The sequence below is a fragment of the Heterocephalus glaber genome, unplaced genomic scaffold (genome assembly GCF_053883595.1).
Source record: "Heterocephalus glaber isolate CG9 unplaced genomic scaffold, H.glaber_assembly_v1.0 deba00001457, whole genome shotgun sequence".
Lineage (NCBI taxonomy): Eukaryota > Metazoa > Chordata > Mammalia > Rodentia > Bathyergidae > Heterocephalus > Heterocephalus glaber.
In genome coordinates this window covers 11,092,762-11,117,201 of record NW_028258305.1, presented here as the reverse complement: position 1 = coordinate 11,117,201, position 24,440 = coordinate 11,092,762, and the positions used below count along the sequence as shown (strand labels likewise).

Below are 24,440 nucleotides of genomic sequence, written 5' to 3'. Positions count from 1 at the left end.
CCTAGGGCGGAAACCGGGTTTGGCGGGAAGAGCCTAGCACTTTTGCTGGCGGAAGTAAAGTAGGGCCTGCCTGGCCTCCAGAGAAGGTGAAAGGAAGATTGCTCTCCGGGTCACAGATCTGATGGTGACAATCATTCTAGCCTTAATTGTTCCAAGAACACTTTTGGTGATTAAGACTTTATTGAAAAGCTGCTACAACTTTAGAGTGACATTTCCTTCAGCGTGAGATAGCTTTTACATTCTGCATGTTGTGCCATTTCTACAATGAACTTATCCCACTTCTCTTTGTTCGCTATTCACCTCACCTTTGCCCTCAACATACACTAGTAAGTTATTCTGTTTATAATAATGCAATATATTATAATATATTCAATATAGCATATACATTGTATTACAATTCTGTGGCTTGCCATTTTAGTCAGATATTCTATTTCAGAGACATACATAAGAGATTCAAGTCAATACCGGACTGGGTTCTGGAGTGCTATAGTCACAAATGTGTAAGGCAAAACATGAAGGAACGGGGCTCAGGGATGTAGCTCAGTAGCACTGTGCCTGCCTGGCAAGCGTTAAGGTCCTGAATTCGATCCCCGGTACATAAACAAAACAAAACATGAAGGAACTTTGCTGATGGACTTGGTTACTTTAATTTTCTCAGACAATCCTATATAAACATTTTTCTAACTCAAGAATGGTATCCATTCCCATTTGCTAATGGTTGAAGAAGCTTATTCATATTTACCGTATGGTTATTTGATGTTAGTATTCAATTTGTAAGCCTTGTTTGCCAAACATTGTAGCATGTCAAAGGTTGTGCAAAGATGAATAAGATATGCCTTCTTTAATCTTTATTGGCCTAAGAATGGACCTGGGTTTGTCACAAAATTCTGGTTAATTAGTGAAAACAAGAATGCTGCAACAATGGCAAGATACACATTAAACCAAAGCAATAGTTCTCAAAATGTGATCCTCAAACCAGTAACATTAGCATCACCCAGGAACTTTATAGAAATGCACATTTTCACCACTAATGAGGGTCAGTACATAATCCCCAGAATATGGCACCTTAGCTTTTGAGAAAATAATAAAACCAAGTAAGCCCACTCTACTCTATTCCACCCTTCTGTCAATGCAAGTCATAGGATTTTCAATGTAAAAGTGCCCTCTGTATTCCTAGGAGAAATGAATAGCTTTATCTCTGCAGACACAAGGACTCAATGAAGAATCTGAATACTTACTAAATTCCCCTTCAGTTTCTACCATTAAATCATATTCTCTCCGATCATACTTCCTTGTGACTGCCCATTCTTCATTATAAAAATACACAAGTTTCTCTGTTTCTTTGGTTCTTCATTTATGAGGTTCCCATGTCATATAAAACATATTAAATAAATTTGTATGATTTTCTCATGTTAATGTCTTTTGTTATAGTGACCTCAGCCATGAACATAGTAATGGGAAAGATATTTCTTATTCCTCACATGCCCCTAATTCAGACCTAGAGAACCAGCTGTGGGAACAGGGCCCAGAAATGTGTATTTTAATTATCCTTCCACATTATTCTGGTATATGCTAAAGTTTGATAATCTCTGCATGGGTATGATATTAACACTTGCTCATCGAAGCAACTCAGTTATTACGGATGACCATATTACATATTTTGTGATGCAAATAAAGTGAAGTTTGTACACAGTGGGATCAATACAAATATTAAGACTCTCTTTAAGCACTTTATAATGTTTCTGAGACTTAAGACCTTTGCCATTTTCAGTAACTCAGCTCTCCCTACCATCATGCATTCCCCATAGAACCTCTACCCTTCCTTCAACACCCTTAAATGTTGTCACTTCTTGGAAACTTTTTTTATCTTCTCAAAATTATTGCTTTCTCCAATTATTTAGCACATTTCCTGATACATTGTAGGTGTTCATCAACTATTTGTTAAATGTTATTTGCCATTTGCTAAATGCCTTCATCTATTCAGACTGCTATAACAGAAGTACTATAAACTAGGTGGCTTGTAAACAGCAGAAATTTATTTCTTATAGGTAGGAAGACTAGAAGGCTAGGATTAAGATGCAATCCAAGATTTGGTGTCTGGAGAAGGGCCGCCTCCTAGACAGAAATCATTTCCTTTCAGTTTTACATGATGCTCACCACTACTTGATATACTTGCTCCATGTAGCTCATAGACAAAGACAGAGGCTCCTTGCTTTTGAGTCCTCATGATTAACTTTTTAGACTTAGAGATTTCCAGAAATTTTACTTAGATATCACCTTAATTTTTAAGAAAAAAACATTCAAGTCACTGTTACGAGTAGTTGAATTTGTAAATGAGCATTCTCTATTGATAAAGTAATATATGAAATCTAAGGAATAAAGTGAGAAATAAAAAGGCTTATTTAATGACTCAATCATTTTCCTTAATTGTTGACAAGTAAGTGGTGAATACTCTGACAATTGATATTCATGAGTTGTGCTGGGATCATTATTTACTAGAAGCTCACTTAAAAAAAATACACAGAGGGCCGGGGATTTAGCTCAGTGGTTCTGGTGCCTGCCTCGAAAGCACAAGATCCCAAGTTCAATCCCCACTACCAAAAAAAAAAAAAAAAAAATACGCAGAGAATACTCAATGTATCTAAAGATCAGAAACCCCAAAATTACTTTTACCAACAACATGATTTTAGTTTTGGAATTTCTAAAACCTGAGGATCTCTACGAAATTTCAAGCTCTTCAAGACATTCTGGGTATGATTTCTTTTATATACTATATCACACACACACAAAAATTGCGCCATTTAAATGTTCTTTCCCTCAGGAGAACTGTATATTTCATGTATTTTAACTTTTTAAAAAATCTAATAACATTTTATTTTGAGGAATGAAAAATACAAGTTCTACATGATACATTTATTACTATAACATATTAACATAAATACACTGTGTTACAATACTAGCAGTAATTACTTTGGGGAAGATGATAAGGGACAAAGAATGAAGATAGTGGCCAGAGGAAGTTTGTATCTTTTTTGTGTGTGTGTGTTTGTTTCTTGGGTTTTTTTGGTACTGGGGATCGAACTCTGGACCTTGCACTTGCAAGGCAGACGGCGGAACCACTAAGCTAAATCCCCAGCCTTGTATCTGTTATATTAAAGGTTTTTTTAAATTAAAGATTTAATACTAATGGCATAATCAAATTTTTTTAAAAAGTAGGGAGGGATTGTGAACACCACTGTTTTAACAACTGCAACTCTTTCCTGTTTCGGCTTCAGTCAGACTAGAGGCATGAGTGTGCTGATCCTTTCTTCTTTGAGAGCTTCTTCAGCATTTGATTGACCTTGACCTTATCAGACTCCAAACATGGAAATTCAAATCCCTATCCACTTTTCCTGAATTCTAGCTGTATTATGACTATAATAGTACATATTTGGACTGAGTTCCTTGACTGAGACTTGGCATTAACTCCATCTCAGGCTTCAAAGTCTGTTTTCTCAATAGTTCTGGTTCATAAAGCTCTTTCAGATTTTTTTTTCCTCAAATTCTTTTATTGGTACATTTTAGGTATACAATACATTTACATTTATCATTGGGAATTTGTACTTCTTTACATAATGTATCTTGGTTCTTATTTTTTCCCCATGTCCCTGCCCTCCCTTCAACTCCTCCACCCCTCCCTGTTTACAAAGACTTTGTTTCCATTTTTTCATTTTCTCATATTTTTTTCCTTTCCCTTCTTTTCTTTCCCCTACCCTTCCCACTTCCCCTACCCTTTTGGACCTTTTCTTCCTATTTCACATTATCAATTATTCATTTTAATCCTTATTTACCCTTTCAGTTTCTCACACCAGGAAACTATTCGGTATTTACACATGCGTGTCCTATTTATTTCACTTAAGCATATGGCCTCAATGTGCATCCATTTAGCTATAAATGTCTGTAGTTTGTCATTCTTTATCCCTGAGTAGTACTCCATTTTATGAAAAATCAACATCTTTATCCAGTCTCCAGTTGATGGGCACTTGGGCTATTTCCAAGCTTTAGCTATTACAAACTGTGCCACTAGAAACATGGGTGTGCATATATCACTGTGGTATGATTCTTTTAATTCTTTTGGGAAGACATCCAGCAGGGGAATAGCTGGGTCAAATTGGACCTCTAATCCTAGCTTTTTGAGGTATCTCCATATGATTTCCACAGTGGTTGCACCAGTCTATACTCCCACCAACAATGCAGAAGCGTTTCTTTCTCCTCACAACACTGCCAACATTTGTTATTGGTTGATTTCTTGATAGCAGCCATTCTTTCTGGGGTGAGGTGGAATCTCAGTGTTGTTTTCATCTGCATCTCTCGAATGACCAGTGATGCTGAACAATTTTTCGTATGTTTATTTGGCTTTTACTTTGTCTGAGAAATGTCTGTTCATTTCAGATGCCCACTTTTGAATTGAGTCTTTAAATTTGGGGGTTCTGATTTTTTAAAGTTCTTTATATATTCTAGATAGTAGTCATTTGTCTGAAGTACAGCTGCTAAGATTTTTGTATTGTGTCTCTTCCAGAATTTGGAAATGACAGCAGCTTGGTCAGATGAGATTCCGCCTTGCTTTTGGGTTTAGGCAGTCAATAATGCCTCCTGCTGGTTGAAATCTATGTCTGTAGATGTAGTAGAGGAAAAAATCTCCCTCCTCTGCACTACAAAGGGGAGGAACTCCTTGAGTGGTAAACTCCTAATGAGTTGACTCTGCCACAGCGCTTCTGTGATGCCCAAGTGCCCATGGAAAGCATCCTGGACCAGTCTTCTCAGCAGTCCACTTGGGGCTTCTAGCCATCAAGCTCACCAGCCAAAGTCTGCAAAGTATTCACCCCAAGAGCTGAGCAGGGCCTATTTCAGTCTTTTAAAGTAGAATTATTAGTCTTAAAATTAAAAAATAAAAGTTAAAATGTTTATACCATCCCAATTAGCATCTGTTATCCTCATTACAACATAGCTTTCCTCTAGGAGTTTTTTTTTCCCCAGTTACCATTAATGGAAGAAGAGGTGACAGCTGCCACTAACATTAAGAACACTCACAAAGCAGAGATTGGTTGAATCTACTGAGAAAAGAAATAAAAGACAGAACCTTAGGAAATCCCAAGAATGGAGGAAGAATAGACATTTAAGAGTCTTCTAAAAGACTGGAAAAACTGACCCTATGTCATAGAATGGGAAAGAGGGTAGATATTCAATATGGAGTCATTATCAGCAGTGTGAAATGCTATGTAAAAGGTTGAAATAATTGAAAATTGTGCTAAAATATCCATTAGCTATGAAAAACAAATATGATTTGATTGTGGTCTATGTTATCCTTTTAAATAATACTTTGTTGATAGGTATGAGATATGCCAAAATAAATTTGATTTATATTTAATGTTGATTTTTTTCTATATATGGACAAATTAGGACAGGTAAAGTAACACAATTATCTGTAATATGAAAATAGCTGATTTTGTGGAATTTTGATGGATAACTAAATTAACAAAAGTGAATTAAAATTTGCTCTAAAATTCAAAAGTGATTTTATACATATGAGTTTGATCGGAAAATATGATAAATGTTTACATTAAAATGTATTACAGTAAAAGACACATTGTCATTAATTCTCCTCATAATACTCTTCTTGTTTTAAATACAGTTATCCCATAGTTGTTGCTATTTTCTAAGGCAGTTCTGCAAGTCCCCTTTCATGAGTCTTTTCAGGTGCACTGTTGTGGCTATCTCCATGTTCTGAACTGATTCAAAATGTTGACCTTTCATGATCATATTGACCTCAGGGAAGAGCCAGAAGATGTACTAGTTCAGTCTTCCACAACCAGTTATGAGTTCCTGCTTTCCTATAGCCTTGCTAATTCAGATACGTCATCGAACTTTTTGATCTTTAAAAATCTGTAGGTAGAAGTGGTATTGCGTAATCATTTAAAATTTTATTTCTTCTGTGATGAAGGATTTTATTCTCTATGAAGATTTTATTTCTCTATGATGAGCCTGAACCTATTTTCATTTGTATAAGATCCATTTATATTTCCTTTTCTCTAACTATCCATACTTGTTTATTTCTTGACTCATTTTTCTATTGTGTGTTAATCTCTGTCTTAGTTACTTTTCTCATTGGTTGCTGAGACAAAATACCCAACACACAAAGTTAAAGGAGGAAAGGTTTATTTAGCTCATAGTTTCTGTCCATAATCAGTTGTCCCCAAGGCAGGCTGGCATCACAGAGGAGAAACAGTTTATAGAGAGCAAAAGGTAGCAAAGCAGCAAGAGGGATGACCACAGCTCTTTCTATCCCTCGTATCTTATCCAGGCTACTTAGGGTGGGTAGCACTCACACCCTTAATCCTAGTGCCCTTGATACTACCATTGCACCATGAATCAGTCCCAGCATCACACACTCTAGATCCAGCCACTTCTGAAAAAACCCCACCTATGACCACATGAGACATTAGGGGGACATCTAAACACAAGCTCTAACAGTCTTCTTACAAATGCCTAACTGCATAAATCACTAAAGACCTGTAAGTTACCTTGCAACTGTAAAAAATAATGGGTAGGGAAAGAATAATTGTAGTCAAATATGGATTATATGAATGATAAATTTGGAAAAGAAATGTGCTTTCAATTCCTATTCACATCAGCAGTTACTCTGCTTAACAAAAATGTTTGTGAAATTTAGGTGAAATCACAACATTGGATACTATTGGTGTTATCAAAATTTTTTAAAAAAGCTTAATCTTGCACATTTTTAGATGGACAATAAATGATTTCAGGAAATGATGTTTTGAAGTTATGAACCAATTACTGTAACAGGAGATGAAACTCATGTTCAGTATGAAGTGAATAGCAGCAAAGAGTTGAGGTAAAACATCTTTATATAAGGTTTTATTGTTTTACTTGATGAATTGAATATTTCTAAAATCCTTAAAATGTTCATATTCAAATTATGAACATAAAACTTTAGAAAACCAGATGTAGATTATCTTTTCTGTAGGTGTGCCATTCGGAAATGATTATATATTACCATTTCAAAATTCAAACTAATTTTATATACATATATAAAATATTTATATATATATGGTAATTGTTTCCAAATGACAAAACCATTTTAAGTAACTTGGAAATTAGCAGGACTTTGAAAATATCCTTAATAATCTTCTCAAGTAGATGACATTGTTTTTTATAAAGTGTTCATATTCTCCAAATAGTCTGTCTGAATAGGATTCATTTTAATCTCATTTTCCTTTCAAGCCTAAAAAATCCACCAAAGAAGAGATATTATAGAAAGAAAAAGACAAAGGAAAATTTATCACATTGCAAGGATGATTGATCAACGTTTTATAGTTGGACATTACAAGAAAACCTGACTGACAAAGATACAAAATGAAATCATACAACGTTTAAGATTCTTTTAGACTAGTGATATTTATTCAGGTGAATAAATATAAAATCTAGAGATGTATGTTAATGTAAATATAAAATATAACAGCTATAGAATTATAGTATATAAACAATATTATGTTACATATAAATTACAATAATATAAAAGTTACTTTGTACTTGTAAAATTTGTTCAGTTTTCTGAAAATGATGTATCTTACTTTAGTGTACATAATTTGGTAGAAGACATACCTGGAATATATGCTCTTCTTCTATTGTCCTGGGACTCTGAAAAGCAGTATAAATTCAGAAGAATATGAAAATTGACCAGCCCCAGTTGATAAACAAATGAGTTCACCCAACGAAGATCACCCAGTGATCTAAGTCCAGATTCTAACAGACAGGATGTGCATCAGTGGCAGATCCTGGAATTTGAGATCCGTGCAATCATGAATCATTGGATTTTCCACTTTAGGAAGGAAAGGTATGTTTTTAAGTATGGGAAAAAGGATAGTTGGTGCAGAAAAGTAAGGTAGCATGGAGATTGTTATATATTCATTATAACTTTTTTCCTCTTTCTCCTGGGCCCATAGCTAAACTATACTTCCAGCCTTGCTTCCATTTTAAATAGCTAAATGATTGAATTGTAGCCAATGCTATGTTAGTAGCTTATAAAAACTTTCTATGCTTGATAACACCATCTTTTGTCCACTGGCTTGAATCAAAGAATTCTGAGACCCTCAAGAATGATAAAAGCACAAAGTGGAGAGAAGGTATGTCTTCCAATTAATTTGAGAGAGAAATAAACTTTTTATATTAAAGCACTAAAATTATGGGTTCATTTGTTACATTAGCATTAATGTATATTATTCTGAAACAGTGTGCATCAAATTACTGTGGAATTTAGATTCCACTTGAACTTTTAAGAGTGAAGTAACAGATTTATTAAAAAGTCAAATATTTATAGTATGCTATAAGTATGTTCTTTGGAACTATTTAAAAACTTATGATAAAAAATTTTAGATGGCAACAAAAATATATGTATAATTTGAGTGAAATATGAATGAAAATGTTTGAAGCCTACTGCTCAGAGGCACCATAAGTGTCTTCAGTTTATGTCTATGATAAAACCTAGATGTTACTCTGCAGATTAAGAATCCGAACTCTTAACACATCCAATGAAGCCAAAACGACTTACCCTGAAGTAAATAATTATAAATTATTTTACCTATTTATAAACCTCCCCCTTCCCCTGTGGAACTTCTGTTTCAAAACATATCATTAGCATCCTTTTAGGAGTAATAAAATTAAATATTTTTATGATAGTACTACAGACTAGTAACAAATTTGTACTGAATTTCAGTAACATTTTATTGTCCATAAGTTTGTTCTCACCTTTTGTCTTATTTTTAGAATCAGTAATTCTTTTTTTTTCCCCATTAACTTTATTGGTACATTTTAGGCATAAAATACAGTTACATTCATCATTGGCATCTTGTACCATTACATGAGTCTCTTGGTTCTTATTTTTTTTCCCCTTCCCTTGCCCTCCCTTCACCCCCTCCACCCCTCCCTATTTGCAAAGGCCTTGTTTCCATTTGTTTTCCTTTTCTCATATTTTTTCTTTTCCCTTTTATCCCTTCCCCCACCCCTCCCAATTCCCCTGCTCTTTTAGACCTTTTCTTCCTGTTACACAATATCAGTTATACATTTTTTAAATTACAATATTAAGATCTAGGAGACATTACCACAGATTTTACAGAATTTAAAAGGATATAGAAAACATATTACAAAAATCTTTTTTGAAATAAATTTGACAACTTCTAAGAAGTAACTTGGAAGACAAATTAATGAAACTAACTCTGGAGGAAATATAAAATTTGAATAGCACCTATTAAAGAAAGTATATAGAATCAGTAATTCTAAACACTTAAAAATCCCCAAAGGAGGAAAAAAGTCGTTAGAAATGAGAAAGAAAAACTTTTAAGAATTAAAAGTTTTGTTTTTATGCTTCTGAGAAAAAAATGTATTTTACCCTGACTTTTAAAATGTTTCAAACAGCAGTTACAATGAATAACTTCAGTGGACCAAAATGTCAGCTTACTTTTGCTATTTAAGGAATCTGGAAAACTTACATGTCAAAAGTAAATTAGTTTCTCTCATGATATAATCAAATATCCACGTGGCTCAGATGTACTTGGTTTATTACCAGAATATTTTAAAACTTGAACTATTTTTCCATTCTAATGACTTTAAAGGAGATTTTGAAGATATGATCAAACTTTAACATTAGCTAACTTAATGGCAATAAAAATAGAAATACACATTTGATGTAATCACTAATTGCTCTGTTCAAACCATCCTAATGAACTTGCTCTGTGAAAGGAAATTTTTTTAACATCTAAAATGATATAATTATTACATTTAGATATCTTCACTACTTTTCAATAATTTTGATTACATAAAGTCTTTCCTATTACAAATTGTCAATTATGAATATAGCTGAAATTAATTTAGTCACTAAGCCAGAAGATTGTGTGTTTTAATGAATTCGATAACTAAGATTTTAAAAAAGCACAATTGATCTGATATCCAATTTGGATATCTTTTGCAAGAATTTATACATGACTGTCAAACCTCCACTTTTTCCTAAATAAAATTCCTCTGATGAAGTTCCTCTCTCAGATCCCCCTTCATGCAGAACTCAACCAGTGACCATCATTAATTAATATCTGAATAAATATATGTGTAGGATTGCTACTACTATTGTCTATAACTAATAATAAGAATGATCACTTTCATTTATGTGTTTTCCAAAACTCTTTCATACCTGTTTTATAATTTGGGCTTTCTAGTTACACTATGCTTGGAAAGAAAGGGCTTGTTCATTTCAGGTAAAAATTACTATTTTATGTTTTCTCCTGGTTTTCTTCTTTGCTTGTAACACCTCTCCCTAAAGGACTCTAATTCACAATTACAATAAAACTTTACCACAGAAGTTTTTATTTAATGTTCCCCAACTCAAGAATATGTATGTATGTAAGAATACGTATGTAAGAATATGTATGTATGTAAGAATATGTATGTAAGAATAAGTACTTCCTACTTATACTATCAGTATGAAATACAGAGTCAAAATGTACTCAGATTTTTTGAGTTCTTATCCTCAAACCCCATTGTCTACATAAGTATCATATTGCCTTCTTTTCTTCCTTCAACATGTTTATTGAGTACCTGCTATAAAGGAGACATACCATTTCTTGAGAACTTACTATGTATCAGGCATTTTAGTTACATTCTTTTAGAGTATTTTCTCATTGAATGATTTTGACAACTCCAAGAATTTAATTCTATCACTTTCATTATGTAAGTGATGAATTTGAGGCATAGAAAACTTGAGTGATTTTTTCCAAAACCACACAACTGGTATATCATAATGCTGGGACTCAAACTCAGGTTGATCTAATTCTAAAAATCCATGCTCTTTGCCTCCACGCTATACCTCTGTAATGAACAAAGAAGATAGAGACTTGTCTCCCATTCTCAAGGATTTACTGCTGAGTATAGGAAGACATTATAACACTTGATTATAATTTTATAATAGCTTTATTGAGATATAATTCATACATCATATCATCTACCCATTTAAATTTTACAATTCAATCATAAGCAAATTCACAGAGATATGCAACCATTACAATTTTAGAACATTTTCTTTCCTCCTAAGAACCCTCATATCCATTGGATGTCACTCCCCTTTTCTCCTATCCCCATCCCTAGCCAACCACTAATCTGTTTCTATAGATTTTCCTATTCTCTACATTTCATATGAATGAAAATATCAAATATATGTCATTTTGTGATTGGCTTCTTTCACTTAGCATAATGTTTTCAAGGTTCATCCATGCTGTAGCTTGTATTATACTTCATTTATGATTTGAATATTATTCCATTGTATGGATAGGCCATATTTTATGTATTTACCACTCATCAATCTATGGACATTTGTTTTTTCTACTTTTTGGCTATGAAGAATAATGCTGGTATGAAGATTCATGTACAAGATTTTATGTGGTTATATGTTTGATTTCTCTTGACACCTGGAGTGGAATTATTGGGACATACAGTAATTTTAAAGATATATAGCCTTTTAAAGAACAGCCATCCTGTTTTCCAAAATGTTCCTGTTTAGATGTTCACTAGCAGTTCATGATGGTTCCAGTTTCTCCATAACATTTGTTACTATAGTATATCTCTTTTTGTTTATAGTCATGCTAGTTGATGTGAAATGGTATCTCATTGTGGTTTTTTAAAAAAAATTTCCTTAGTAGCTAGCAGTAGTGATTATCTTTTATGTGCTTATTAGTGTATCTTTATTTTGGCTCATAGCTTCTGGCTTTGGGCCTTCACAGTACAAACAAACTTGGGTGTGGGTGATCAAGGCACCAGTATTCTGGGCGATGCTATTCCTAAGGGAAAGCCTCTACCTGTGTTTAGAGAATGTGGGTGGGGGAAGAAGGCAGCCTGTGACTTCTCAGCTGTACTCATCAGAATTTAGCCCCTGTAAAATGGAGATAGAGGGTGTAAGATATGTTGGTAGCCTGCCCCTCCCAGTATCTCTGGACTGTGAACTGAAGGGAGAGGGCACCCCACCTTGGTGACACCATCACAAATGGAGCTTCCCTCAGGCTGAGCTGGAAAGCAGGGAAGGAAAGAGTAGGTCAAGTGACAGACAATGTCATTATTGAGATTTAATAGATTTTCCTGAGTAACCATTTTGCCTTTAAGAAGACATATATATATATATATATATATATATATATATATATATATATATGACAATTTTCAGGAACATTATTTTTGTTTTGCTTTTTAAAATAACTGTCACCAACTGGTCCTTCAGCCTCTTTTCCATAAGTAAAGTAAAACAGTCACATTTTTAAGATGAGTAGTTAAAAGAATTCTCATTACATTTTTAATATAAGCAGGAATCAAATTAAGTGGATCACGTCAGAAAGAGTCTCATATAGTGATGGTAGATTGGGACTTTGTACTTACAGCAGCACAGAGCTACCAGAAGGTTGTTTTGCTTTGTTTTGGGGTTTTTGCTACGCTTCACTTGCTAAACATGTATTCTGCCACTGAGCTCCATTCCCTAAAAGGTTTTAATCTAGGAACTGATTTGATAGATTTAATTTGTAAAAAAATTTGTCACATATCTCTGTGGAGAGTGAATTAGAAGGGGCAATACTGGAGGCAGTAAAATGACATGGGAGAATATGATGAAAAAGTTACAAGGAATGTTGAAATGGAGGTAGCTTCTATTTTCTGAGCCCACCATTGGCTCTGCTTCATTCAGTTATAAACTGGGATACTTTAGTGTTTCCTTCTGGACCCTTTTTTCCCCTTCAAGATTGTGTATGGTCTCTGGATATTATATGCTAGCCGTATGCTGATGACATCCAAATTTAACTTTCTAGCCCTCACTTTCAGACATAGGTACTTACATACTACATGATATATCCATTTCCGGTGTCTGTTTATTACTCAAATTGTTATGTGTCAAAAATGGACTTCCAGAAAATGATCATTTCATAATTCTTGAGGGAAAGTTTGTCTAGGCAATAAATAACAATAGCTGCTGAAACTATTAGCTGAAAGGCTATGGCTCAGTAGATATTAATAGGATGCAAAAACTATCAACTTTATAATAGTGGAATCAGGACATAACGACAATGGGACATACAACTCTCATTGTGTGTCAACTGATGTACTGCAATCACATTAGATAAATGACCTTTTTAAATCATGCTTTTGGATGTAACTTGTGGTTTATGGGGGAAAATGTGGAGAAGAGATAGAACAACAAGTTACATATATCAGGAGGAAGCTATCAGGCAAATCCAGAGAGCCAGTATATAATTGGGCAGCTGACTCAATATCTTCATTCAGCCAGTGATATAAGAGACATGGGGAAAAAACTGTTATGATTTTAAAGAGACTTAAGGAATATAACATATAAGAGAAATATGAAATCTTGCTTGAATCCTGCCTGGAACACATCAGTTGTGCAAGAATATGCAGTGGTCCTGGGAAAGGGAGATTTCTGGATTAAAGAAGTATTGATAATGGTACCGATATCTAAGATTAGAAACACTGAAGGGAAAATTAATATATTTAGTAAGATATTTAAAATGTAGGTTTTTGTGAAACTTATGTAGAGATGACCATAAGCTGGTGATTCTCAAGTAAGGGCAATTTTAACCCTCAGAGAACATTTAGCAATATCTGTCTTAGTTTTTGGTTGTTGCAAGAAAGGAAAGAGATGTGAATGGCATGCAGTGGACAGATGCCAGGAATGTTGTTAAATACCTTGTAATGCACAAGACAGCCAACACAAGAATGATCCAGCTCAGAATGGCAATGGTACCAAAGAAACCCTCAATGGGCAATTAATTGTGAACACAAAAAAGATCTAGACCAGCAATGGTTTGTTTACTCTCAGCTTGGCACAGTTCCTGGCACATGATAAGTGTGAAAATACTTGATAATCCCTTTTAAATTGTGTAAGCCACCAGCTTCTCAGAAAATTGAGGAAAGGAGGAAAATTGAAATACTGTTTTGGGGACTGAAGCTGAAAGACAGTTCTTAGAAGGATTTAGAAATGTGTGTAATCAGCATAGCATATGCATGGTAATAGAAACCTTAGGAATAGATGAGAACATCTGTAGCAGTAGTTCTTCAACCTCACTGTAGATCAAAATCACTTGGGCAGATTTGAAAAAAATGCAGATACTTAATCTAACACCAGATATTCTGTTCTAAATGTCTCAGAATGGGGTGGGGAGTGATAGCCATCATACATTTTTTAGTCTTTATATTATTTTAATGTGCAGCAATGTTGAAAATATAAGATTTCTTATTTCTGAACACAAATGACCTATATTCATTATTATGTATTCATTCATATGACATACTAGATTTAGTGGAGTAGCTCAGACCATTGGCTGTTGTTTTAGTAGCTTTCTAGGCTTGCTAAAGCAAACAGGAACTCGCTGTTGGCCTCACTTAGTGAAATAAAAGGCCAGAAAGTCCTTGGCAGAATGTAGAGGAAAGAATTTAAAGATTTTGGGAGATAAGAAAGTAGATTAAATGGATCACTTGTTTCACCCTATATCCTGCCAGAGCCCTGAAGACTTCTTTCCCTTGCCTATAAAATAGAGAGAAAAGGGAAATACCCAAATATTTAAAAGTGCTCTGCTGGCTCTTTTTTTTCTGAGCTGGGAATGCTTGTGGAAGTAGCTACAATAAAAATGGTATTCCTGATCTCAGTGGGGATGTGAGAAGCCGACTGAGCCCTGGCCCAGGTGATGACTGTTAACAGTCTGAAGCAAAGTGGGTATTGTTTTAATAGCCAGATGCTACACTCAGGAATCAAGGAATGGCTTCCATAGCAGAAATCTCTAGCTGTGGTTAATTAATCATGGGATCCCCAGGAATGAAATAGACAGACAGCCAATTAAGGTGTGTCTTGATTTATTTAACAAAAGCTATTCTAGTTCTGGCTAACAGAGCCTCAATGAAGCCAATGAGCTGGAGAATTTTGAGTTCACAGACCCAGCATCACCCAGTGAAGGGAAGGCTAGTGTCTGTAAGGGAAAATCTGCTGTAACACTACAGAGGCATGCTATGAACTTTCTGCCTTGTTCTTCCTAGTGGGGCTGATAGCCATTAACCTGAATACTTGAGCAATGAGAAAAGGGAAACACTTAAATTCAGGAAATAGTGGGTATTGACTCAAAGTTATCACTTACTCCTGGGGTTCAGGAATTCTGTTGTAGTCAGCTAGTCAAAGTTCATTGTGGAATTCAGGTGATAAATGGAGTTCTGACTTGAGTTTATTTCATGGCAGGCACAGAAGAACACCCTTCTCCCTCAACAAAACAAAACAAAAGAACAAAACTCCACTTTAAGATTATATTTTCAGATTCAGAGTGAATTTGGAATAGGTATTTTAGGAAACTGGCAGAATTTCCACTGTTTCCCTGACTTATAAATTGAAGGCTAGTATTTTAGGGAGAGTCAAGTAGAGGTTATTTGGTGTTCTCTTTCTCTGCAAAAGAAGGGGAAAAAACAGGAGCACTACAACCTTGGAAGTTCTACTTGAAAGGTATATATCTGGTGATTAATTTCTCACTATAGGTTTTGAAGAATTTTGGTGAATTATTAGACACAAATCAGTAGGCTCTGGTTGTGTCTTTTAGTTTTTTTTCTTCTTACTAGAATAAATTAATGTATATTTTAGCAGCTCTTGATTTAGCTAAACATTTTCTCCATTTCAGTTTATAGACATCACCAGATGTTTGTCATCTTTGGTACAGAAATGTATAAATCTTTATTGTTATGCCTCATGGATATGTCAGTTCTCTGAGTGTAGTATGTAGTTTAACTTGCTAGAAACTTGATCATGTTACCATTATATTTTGATTGAATACCCACAAAACATGCTGATTGTGAGATAGAAAAGAAATGAGCCTTGACCCTTTCCTTTCCCTCTGACAGCCAGAAGGGGCCATGACCCCCTTCACCTCCTTCAGGGTAAATTGGGGGGACTAGTCCCAGTGTGTTCTCCACCTCTGGGGTTACTTCAGTGCCCATCCTCTAGGGCCCAGTGACAGGAGCCTCTGATTTATGGACAGCTGATGTCCCTCCCCTGCTCCAGGATGCTCATTTACTGTCTGAGGAGTAACTGGAAGACTGCACCTAACAGGACAAAGATTGAGGAGGGACCAGGCTCATTGATTATAACCCTGAAATCCCCAAACTCCAATGCGCCATGATCAGCGTGTCTAGTCCTCCTAAGAGACTCCCCCAAAGAAGTGGCAGTCATGATGTCTGTTCCTCCATTTTCATGGAAATGCAGGAGCTACCAGTCAAGCAGCTGCTTCTCCCTCAATTCTCCGGGCAGTGTGACAGCAGAGACTGTTCTTGATGCTCCCTACCCTGTCCTTCAGAGACATTAGCTATGGTTGGAAGCAGGCTTGAAATATAGACCTATCTCAGATGACTGCATGTATCCTGTAGATGACCCTGTCCCCCTCTGTCATTACTCTGAAAGTTCTCAAATAGTTCCATGAAATATACAAAGCAGCACCAGTGTGGGACACTTTTCCTGTATATAAACAACACATTCCTCTGAATAGTTCAGAAGGACTCCCTCCTGTCTACTATTTCTTGTGCTGCAGTACAAGCGCCCAAAAGCCTCGAGTTGTCCTATTGCCTACTCATGATTCTTATTTTGGGTCGAGTCTTAGTGAGTTTCACTAAAGAACACAAGAGGTTACTAGCCTGGAAAAATTCCAGAGACTGGTGGGGTGGCAGAAACTAGAAACAATGGGTGGAGATCAATGATGCCCAGTGGCAGAGATTGCTGGAGATAAGCAGTGAATAGTGGCAATTGGTAGAGACCGACATAAATCTGCAGTGATGGAATATTGGAAAGCCCCAGTGAAGCAGCAGAAGTGTCTGGAGGAGCTCCAGAAAGTTGCCAATAAGGCTGCAAGCCTCAGCTACTGGGGAGCCAATATGGGTGGCTATAACCACCGAGGGCTGTAACACTAAGGGCACTCAAACCCCAGAACCACTAACATCAAAGGAGCTGTACTTTGTCAATTCATGGTTTCTATATGAATTGGCAGAAATAACCCCTAGCTGATAGGTTGTAATAAGACATGAAGATCAGAAAGTAGAAACAATCTTGGATGATTTCATCAGCTATATGTATGACTATAAAATTCCATAATAAAAAGATTTCATATGACAGGAAAAGCCCTATGTGAGGATCTGTGGCATTTCAGAATACTCCTTTCAATGTGGGGACCTAAGCATATGTGTATGTCTTAATCTGATAATTAACATAATGATCTAAATTTTATCTGTCTATAACTAGGGTTCATAATAAATGAAATCTTGGGGGCCAGGGATTTAGCTCAATGGTTTCACTGCCTGCCTCGAAAGCGCAAGGTCCCAAGTTCGATCCCCGGTACCCAAAAAAAGGAAAAATAAAATAAAATAAAATAAATAGATCTTGGCCTAAAATAAATGAAATCTTGGTCCACAGTCATTCTGCCAATTAGTGTTTATTATCTGAAAATGTCAGTGGTACTGTAGCAGACTGAGATACTGAATAGAGACTCATTACTCCATGTAAGAGTATATACAAAGAAGGAACCTTAAGTTTGGACAAAGGCCATGCTCCACTCAGTACCTAACATTTTGTAGAAAAAATTCTGATAGTAGTTCTGGAGGGGGACTCCTTACCTGGGATTCCATTGACTTATACTGCCAGAAATAAACTGAGTGATATCCAATCTGTGCAACCATAAATATTTGGTATTCAGTAAAATTTACCAACTGCACAAGTCCTTTCTTTCTTTCCCTTTCTTTCTTTCTTTCCTTCCTTCCTTCCTTCTTTCCTCCCTCCCTCCTTCCTTTCTTTCTTTCTTTCTTTCTTTTCTTCCTTCCTTCTTTCCTTCCTTCCTTCCTTCCTTCCTTCCTTCCTTCCTTCCTTTCTTTCTTTTCTTGCTTCCTTCCTTGCTTCTTTTCTTTTCAAATCTATGGATTTAACCCAAGACCTTGTTCATGGTGGGTAACTGCTCTACCACTAAGCTACATCTCCAGCTCAACTCACATTTATACTTTAAAGGAAGTCTTTCTGAGCAATTAACAGAGGATACAAAATCTTAAGCCTGACTTAAAGATGGTTCATATAATATGCCTGTACCTACTGGAAGAAGAATGCTGGCTCTTGGGAAAATGAACACTAGAAATGCTTTTGGCAGGCAGTCGTCAAATTTACATGTTAAATACTTTCCATGGGAAAAGGTCTAGCTGGAGGTCAGGACCTATGCTGATTCCTGATTAGGAGCTCATAGTATGGATTATCTAGAAAGAACAAAGTCAGATGATTAGTAAAAAGCATGCTTATGAAGGGAGTATACATATTGGGTGGGCCTCTTAAAGTAGTTTCAGAACCTGAAAATGTTTGTGTCTCAGGCAAATACCAGAAGACCTCCAATAGTAAAGGTATTCCTTAATAATCAAGTAGACAGGCTTGGTGTTTGATCAGTGATCTCACCAACAGAGTGTTGTTGGGGTAAGAGATCTGAGGAATGAAATTGGAAGGGAGACAGTGGAAAGTAGGAGAGGACATCAAAGGACTAGAGATGTAGAATTTTTGCTAAATATCTCTGAAAACAGAGATGAAGCAAGAGATGATGGATTTGTAGCTGCAATGCGAGCAAGTGTAAATTTTTCTTCAACGTCCTGAATGTAAGAACAGAAAAGCAGAATGTACCCCAACTTTGGAGTTTATAGAGCTATAGTTAGCACAGCTTGAGGTGGGGCAATGCATAGGGGATAGAGGAATTGTTGCTCTCATGGAGAAAATCCTGTGTACCAATACTAGTAGCATTTCAAAAAAATTTGCAAAGTTAATAGCTTGACGTGAAAATTAAGATTATGAGAAGGCATGGAGAAGTCATGTGAGAGTAGAACTGTGACTCACATTAGAAAAACAATTCAAGTTCATTTACTTTTGTTCATTTCACTAGCATAGCTGCACAGGCTTGGCTACGAAACTTGTGTTTCTGATGTCTGAAACTGGCCATGAAGCAGGTAAATGGAGCAATACAGGATGTAAGGTAGTGAGGGTTTTGGCCAGAGCTATGCTGTACATTTGGATTTTCTTGACAAATCTTTTAATCACTCCTTTCTAGGTCGTTGCCTCATACTTCTCACTTGCAATCCCTGCCCCCCACATATCAATTCATACACTACAGCTTTTTAAAAACCTTACTCAAAACTCATCTCCAAAAAGGGTTTTTTAATTATCCTAATTATACCTTAATTTAAATCCACTTTTAATCTATACTTAATCTTGTACTGTGTGAAGACTCTCCAATAATTTGCATTTGTTGCTTTTTCTCTAAAATTGTGTTTTTCCTTGTTTATATGCATTTGTTCTGTCCTTACCCAAACTAAAAAACTGTTAGCAAATATTCTCATGTGGTGCATCATCCCTCAATGTGCTTATTGACATAAAAAAGATGTTAAAAATGTTTGATTTTATTTAAACAAGACTGAATTGTTGAATTCAAGATTTTACTGATAAATCTAACTTTTAAAATTTTTATTGGAGATCAGAAGTAAAATTTTAATTTTGCATTTCTATCATTTTGAAAACAAATTGAATCATACTTAAGAATCCAAAAGGTAAAAATTGTCAACTTTAAAACACAGGAGGATTAGAAACTGTAAAGTGCCCCTTTAGAATGTTTTACTTTAATTTGAGATTCAGTGACAGAGATGAACAATACATAATTAATATTATACCAGAGACAGTATAATAGTAATCATTTGTTAGAGAAGACTACTATAATTGAAAATTATATGGAAAAATATTGAAATTATTAATACAGTAGAGAATGTAAATAAATCTATGGTACTACTGGTATAGTTCTTATACTATAATTTTTTTATTCTTTTAATACTGATAATATTAGTTAACTTAATACTAGCATTTTTCATGGAACTCACTTATGAATTAAATCCTTGAGATTTAATAGTTCTAATAGATTTCCTTTTGTCAAATAGTGCTCTGTAATGTCACAGAAAAGATTTACCGTGGAAAAGACCACTTTGTTTACTTCAGTCATAGAATATTTTGGCAGGGCTTGATAAACTCTATTTTTTTAAATAACCCTCAAAATAACATATTTGCTTTAGGCTTATACATTTTGTAAGACGTGGCAACGATTCTGAGCATTACATCTTAAAAGACTTGTTCAGTAGCATCACAAGAAACTGAAACATTTTATTAACCAGTTCCAAACAAGATCATTTAAGTCTGACTAGAGTAACACTTTTAAAAATATTATTTAATATGATTTTACATAATTTTCATGCCCAGTTATATATTATGGATGGACTACTTTATTGGTACAGGGTTGTATAGAGGAACTCTGAATTGATGATAAGATGGGACTAGATAGATGATTATTCTGATGCTTTTGTGCTTTGCATTTATAATAGTGATAAAAAGTACCAGGCCAAGGATCATGGGACTCAGGGTTAAGGTATGACCTGCTTTTGGAGAAAAATGATGGTGGTACATACATTGGTTTTAGTGACATGGTTTGGTGCTTATTATGAAAATTTTTATCATAGCAAATTTTAAAATGAGATTAATAAGGTACTGTAAATATATATAACTGGCCAAAGTTTTAATTATTTGGCTTCTATTAAAATTGACTTTTATCACAACCCTTACCTATTTTAAGATATTTTACAACTCTTAAGTCTGGAAATTCTTGGTAACTTACCTCCTGTTCTTACTTTAAATTGTTAGCATAGAACCTGTTTCTTTTTTAGTTTTTTAAAAAATTTATTTTTTTTAGTAAGTGTTTGTAGTATGTAATGATTACAATCATCAAGGGGAGTTGGTATGTGTACATAATACATCTTAATTGATTTTTTAATCTCTCCCTCCCCTACCTTCTGCCCTCTCTCCATCTTGTGGTCTTCTTCCTTTTTTGTAAAACATCTACATGGGTTCCTTGTTTCTTCTTATATTTTCTTTTAATTATTATTTGATTTATATTTTAGGTTTCTTATATAAGAGAAATCACGTAATATTTAAGCTTGTGTGTCTGATTTATTTCACTTAACATTATGGTTTTGAGGTACATCATTTTTCTTCAAATGACTCAAACTTACCCTTTTTGTGACAAAGTACCAGTAGTGCTCCATTGTGTATAAATACATTTTCTTTATCCAATCATCTGTTGATGGACATATAGGCTGATTCCAAGATTTGGATATTATGGGTTGTGCTGCTATAAACATAGATATGCATGTATTATTGTAATTTGTTACCTCTAACTCTTTTAGGAAGGTACCTAGAGGGAAATAGCTGGGCCAAATGGAATTTCTAGTTTTAGGTTTTTGAGGAGTCTCTATACTGATTTCCATAGTGGTTGTACTAGTTTACATTTCTAACAACAATATAGAGGGTTCTTTTTTTCCTGAGCTCTACCAGAAGTTGTTATTATTTGACTTTTTGATGATAGCCATTTTTTCTAGAGTAAGAATCTCAGTATTAATTTGCATTTTTCTAGTGGCCAGTAATTTTTAACATTTTTTTCATTTATCTATCTGTCATTTCTACTTTTTCTCTGAGAAGTGTCTCTTCATTTCAGTTGCTTATTTTTTAATTGGGCCTTTTCATTGGGGGACGGTCTAATATTTTTAAGTTCTTTATATATCCTCGATACTAGTCTTCTATCCAAGAAATAGCTGACAAAATTTTTTTCCATTCTGTAGACTGACTTTTATCTCTGTTGGTTACTTCTTTGGCTGTGCAGAAGCTTTTTAATTAAATAGAATTCCATTTGTTGCTTCTTGAGGTTATTTCTTATGTAATTGGTGTTAGGTTCAGAAAGTCCTTGTATATATCTTCAAAAGTTTTACCTATTTTATCTTCCTGCAGATGAAACGTTTCTGGATTACCATTTAGATCTTGATCCATTTTCATTTTCATTTAGTACATGGTGCAAGATATGGGTCTAGATTCAATCTTTTTCACACGACTAGTCAATTCTCCCAATGCCATTTGTTAAAAAGGCTGCCTTCCCACCAGCCTATGTTTTTGACTCCTTTGTCACAGATAAGATGGCTGAATGTGCTTGAGATTGTTGCTGCATTCTCTTTTCTGTTTTACTGATCTGCATATTAATTTTGGTGCCTGTACAGTACTTTTTTAAAATCACAATAGCTTTGTAATATAACTTGAATTCCAGGATTGTGATGCCTCTTGCTTTGTTCTTGTTGCCTAGGATTGGTTTTGCTATTCTAGATCTCTTCTGGCTCCAGCTGAGTTTTAGGATAGTTTTCTCTAGTGCTGTGAGGAATGCTGTTGGAATTTTTATTGAGATTGCATTAAATCCATATATCCATTTTGACATGGCCATTTTGACAATATTGTTTCTACATGTCCAAGAACAGGAGTCGGGGATTTAGCTCAGTGGTTTCGCTGCCTGCTGCACAAGCACAAGGACCTGAGTTCAATCCCCGGTACCAAAAAAAAAAAAAAAGAACAGGAGATATTTTTCTATTTTCTTATGTTTTCTTTGATCTTGTTTTGAATACTGTAGTTTTCATTGTAGAAGTCTTTCACTTCCTTGGTTAGTGTAATGCCTAAGTATTTAATTTTTCTTGAGGCCATTAGGAATGGCATTGCTTTTCTAACGTCTTTCCAGTGAGTTCATTAATGCTATTGATTTTTATATTGTTGATTTTTTTCTGCTACATTACAGAATTTGGTTATTAAATCTGGGAGTCATTTGGTGAAATTTTTTGGGTCTTCTATGTAAAAGATCATGTCATCTGCAAATAATGATAATTTGACTTTTTCCTTTCCTATCACATCCCTTTTATTTCTTTCTCCTGCCTTATTGCTCTGGCTCTTTCAAGTTCTGTATTGAACAGAAGTAGTGATAGTGGACAACTTTGTCTTGTTTCTGATTTCAGAGGGAAAGCTTTCAGTTACTCTCCATTCAATAGTATGTTTGTGGTAGGTTTTTCATAAGTGGCTTTCATCAGATTGAGATAAGTTCCTTCTGTAATTATTTTCTTTAGGGTGTTTGTCATGAAAGGATGTTGGATTTCATCAAAGACTTTTTGTATGTCTATTGAGATGATCATGTGATTTTTGTCTTTGCTTCTGTTTATGTGATGTATTACATTTATTAATTTGCACATGTTGAACCATACTGCATCAATGGGATGAAGCCTATTTAGTCATGATATATGATCTTTTTCATGATTTGTTGCATTCTGTTTGCCAGTACATTTTTGAGAATTTTTCATCTATGTTCATTAAAAAGATTGGCCTATAGTTCTCTTTTTAAATTAATTTCTTGTTTGCTTTTGAAATCAGGGTAGTGCTAGCTTCCAGGAATGACTCTGGGAGTATTCCTTCCCTTTCAATTTCATTGTAGAGCTTGAGGAGTATTGACTTTAGGTCTTCCCTGAAGTTCTTGTGCAATTAAGCAGTGAATCCATTAGATCCTAGGCTTTTCTTAGTTGGTAGGTTTTGTAGTACTGCTTCAATTTCATTGCCTATAGATATTTCAGAGTTTTTCTGCCCTACTGGTTCAGTTTTAGTAATTTATATGTATCTAGGAATCAATCCATTTCTTCTGGATTCTCCATTTCAGATTTTCAAAGTAGTTATTAATAATCTTCTGGATTTTGGGTATATCTGTTGTGATTTAACCTTTTTCATTTCTAGTTGCATTGACTTGGGTCTTTTGTTTTTTTCGTACGATTGGCTAGGGGTTTATCTATTTTGTTTATTCTTTCAAAGAACTTGCTCTTCAATTCATTCATTCTTTGTATTGTTTTTTACTCTCTATTTCATCAATTTCTGATCTGATCTTTATAATTTCCTTCCTTCTGATAGACTTAGATTTGGATTATTCTTATTTTTCTAGGACCTTGAGGTTCATCATTAGGTTACTTATTGGGGCCTACTGTGTTTTTTGTGATGTGGGCATTCACAGCTATAAACTTTCCTCTTAGTACTGCCTTCATTGTATCTGTTATGTTATACTGGTATTTTTGTTTGATTCTAGGAACTGTCTAATTTCTTCCAGGATCATTGATTATTTAAGAGTGTATTGTTTAATTTCCCTGTGTTTACATAATCTTCATCTTCTTTATATCATCTAACAGATATTGCATCCATTTTTCATGTTCTCTTTTGCCATTGGTTTCTAGTTTCATTGCACTATGATCTGAAAGTATACATGGAATAATTTTGATTCTTTTGCTTTATGGACTAATATGTGGTTTATTTTGGAGAATATTTAATGTGCTACTGAAAAGAATGTGTATTCTGTTGCTGTTAAGTGAAACACTTTGTAGATTATCTTGTAAGTTTATTAGTTTAAAGATTTGGTTCAACTCTG

General features: G+C 34.7%; 1 pseudogene; it reads right to left on the bottom strand.

The window, feature by feature from the left end:
* Positions 1-3,275: 3,275 nt before the first annotated feature.
* Positions 3,276-21,219, bottom strand: LOC147826955 (COMM domain-containing protein 1 pseudogene; annotated as a pseudogene).
* Positions 21,220-24,440: the final 3,221 nt, after the last annotated feature.